The sequence below is a fragment of the Notothenia rossii genome (genome assembly GCF_949606895.1).
Source record: "Notothenia rossii genome assembly, chromosome: 5".
Classification (NCBI taxonomy): Eukaryota; Metazoa; Chordata; class Actinopteri; order Perciformes; family Nototheniidae; genus Notothenia; species Notothenia rossii.
In genome coordinates this window covers 5,705,267-5,709,117 of record NC_136903.1, presented here as the reverse complement: position 1 = coordinate 5,709,117, position 3,851 = coordinate 5,705,267, and positions in this window count along the sequence as shown.

The following is a 3,851-nucleotide window of genomic DNA, read 5'->3' as shown; positions in this document are numbered from 1 at the left end:
ATATACACCTGAACATCAGCAGGAGAGGACTCTTTAAAGTAGAGACACTACATACTGATATACACCTGATCATCAGCAGGAGAGGACTCTTTAAAGTAGAGACACTACATACTGATATACACCTGAACATCAGCAGGAGAGGACTCTTTAAAGTAGAGACACTACATACTGACATACACCTGAACATCAGCAGGAGAGGACTCTTTAAAGTAGAGACAATACATACTGATATACACCTGAACATCAACAGGAGAGGACTCTTTAAAGTAGAGACAATACATACTGATATACACCTGAACATCAACAGGAGAGGACTCTTTAAAGTAGAGACAATACATACTGATATACACCTGAACATCAGCAGGAGAGGACTCTTTAAAGTAGAGACAATACATACTGATATACACCTGAACATCAGCAGGAGAGGAATCTTTAAAGTAGAGACACTACATACTGATATAAATCTGAACATCATCAGGAGAGGACTCTTTAAAGTAGAGACACTACATACTGATATACATCTGAACATCAGCAGGAGAGGACTCTTTAAAGTAGAGACACTACATACTGATATACACCTGAACATCAGCAGGAGAGGACTCTTTAAAGTAGAGACACTACATACTGATATACACCTGAACATCAGCAGGAGAGGACTCTTTAAAGTAGAGACACTACATACTGATATACACCTGAACATCAGCAGGAGAGGACTCTTTAAAGTAGAGACACTACATACTGATATACACCTGAACATCAGCAGGAGAGGACTCTTTAAAGTAGAGACACTACATACTGATATAAATCTGAACATCATCAGGAGAGGACTCTTTAAAGTAGAGACACTACATACTGATATACACCTGAACATCAGCAGGAGAGGACTCTTTAAAGTAGAGACACTACATACTGATATACATCTGAACATCAGCAGGAGAGGACTCTTTAAAGTAGAGACAATACGTACTGATATACACCTGAACATCAGCAGGAGAGGACTCTTTAAAGTAGAGACACTACATACTGATATACACCTGCACATCAGCAGGAGAGGACTCTTTAAAGTAGAGACAATACATACTGATATACACCTGAACATCAGCAGGAGAGGACTCTTTAAAGTAGAGACACTACATACTGATATACACCTGAACATCAGCAGGAGAGGACTCTTTAAAGTAGAGACAATACATACTGATATACACCTGAACATCAGCAGGAGAGGACTCTTTAAAGTAGAGACAATACATACTGATATACACCTGAACATCAGCAGGAGAGGACTCTTTAAAGTAGAGACACTACATACTGATATACACCTGAACATCAGCAGGAGAGGACTCTTTAAAGTACATTAAACCTTCTGAGCTACATGTCTCTGGTAAAACAGCACAAGGATATTAAAGGACTAATCTAAAAGCCATGGTTGTACTTTCCTGAGTTGGCCCTGCTTCTTTATCCTGTTTATGATGTCCTTCTCTGCGATATGAGCTGTTGTGACAGATGTGCAGATACTGTACAGCGCAGCAGCAGAAACTGATTGACTGACAGTTTTGTTTTTGTTGCCTGTCTGCTGCAGAAACCATTTCCTGTAATGTATGAGATTGTAATCTTTTGATTTCCTTTTTCATTAGGAGTGACTTTATCTAACACGTAGGTAGTGGAAGATGAGAGCTCTGATCTACCTCTGCAGACGAGAAAATACGGAGCCAGGTCTGGTAAACAAAAAGGTGACCAAAGGTGGAGTCTAAGGAAACAATATGGTGTCACATTAGGAAATAAAAAGTTAAGAAACAACATTATTGCTTTTATGTTGTAATACAGGCCTTTGTTTGTATAGTTCCTTACATCTTTTATTACTCTCTTTTGTCTAATCCCTCAAACACACACACACACACACACACACACACACACACACACACACACACACACACACACACACGCACACACGCACACACACACACACACATGCACACACACACGCGCACACACACACACATACCTGTATACATCACTTCATGGGACACTACATTGACTTACATGCATTTCCTGGAGACTTATCCTAACCTTAACCCTAACCAAGTCTTCACCCTAAAATGAATGATTCCCCTCATGGGGGCCTCCATTATGTCCGAGTCCCCACACGTGACTGTGTGAACAGATGTAAGTCCCCACAAGTATTGTAATGCTAGGCACACACACACACACACACACACACACACACACACACACTGTTTTTGGTTTTTGTTGGTCTCCATGTATATTTTGTCATTTGTTATTTGTCTTTACTTGTAAATGTACCTTACTGTCTTCTGTGTACCTGTGACACTGTACTTGTATGCACTTGTCTTGTAACTCCTATATCACCTCTTAAAATGAAGGTTTAATATCACATTGTTCAGTTAACTTACATTCAGCATCAACAAAATACTCCTCCTGTTTCCATGTCACCTTTTATGAACCTGTCTGTCGTTATCTCTTAATGATCCTGCAGCATATTGGAGATGCACCGCTGAGTGATGGAGGAAGCGCACTTTTAATCACCACGCCCTGCATAAACAGCAGGTAACGAGTCCATCTGCGGAATGAAGCAGCGAGGGCTTCTGATAGGTCAACAGCATCAATCAGGGTTTACTGTCCTGGTCAGCAGTTAACCAGCGGGGTTATTGACCCTGCAGGTGATAAATAACCTCGAGTGGACCTGGTTTAGGGGGGACAGTGACGGTCAAATCAAGACTGAGTGCTCCTCCCTGATCATCCCTCACTTTTGTCAGTGATGTTTTACTCTTTTAACTTTCGATTCAGCAGAGGTGCGAAGTAGTGGAGTACAAATACTTAGTTACTGTACTTAAGTACATTTTTCTGGTATCAGTACTTTACTCCACTACTTATTTTTCTGACGACTTTTTACTTTGTCTTCTTACATGTTGAACACAAATACCTGTACTTTCTACTTCTTACATGTTGAACTCAAATACCTGTACTTTCTACTTCTTACATTTTGAACTCAAATACCTGTACTTTCTACTTCTTACATGTTGAACCCAAATACCTGTACTTTCTACTTCTTACATGTTGAACCCAAATACCTGTACTTTCTACTTTTTACATGTTGAACTCAAATACCTGAACTTTCTACTTCTTACATGTTGAACTCAAATACCTGTACTTTCTACTTCTTACATTTTGAACTCAAATACCTGTACTTTCTACTTCTTACATGTTGAACTCAAATACCTGTACTTTCTACTTCTTACATGTTGAACACAAATACCTGTACTTTCTACTTCTTACATGTTGAACACAAATACCTGTACTTTCTACTTCTTACATGTTGAACTCAAATACCTGTACTTTCTACTTCTTACATGTTGAACTCAAATACCTGTACTTTCTACTTCTTACATGTTGAACACAAATACCTGTACTTTCTACTTCTCACATTTTCCAAACAGGCTGGTTCCTTTAGTTTGAATGTGTGTTTGGTGGCGTGATCATTATTATTTAGAGTCATTGCGTGCCTATTGATTTGAGCACGATCCGTGTATCCATCATTTCCTGGTCTTCTCTAAAGAAGAGGGACCAATGAAAACGTTGTCATGTTGCCGTTGGTCACCATGGAAACATTAATTAGCTAACAATGACATTATTGTTCTATTGATATAAAGGGAGGTCAGGTACTCTTTAAAACAGCTGCTAGTTATGGGTACTTTTTACTGAAGTACATTTCAAAGCCCTCTTTACTTTTACTTGAGTAAAGAAGTTTAGTCAGTACTTCTACTTTTACCAGAGTTTTTTAAACACGAGTATCTGTACTTCTACTTGAGTAAAGGATGTGTGTACGTTTGCCA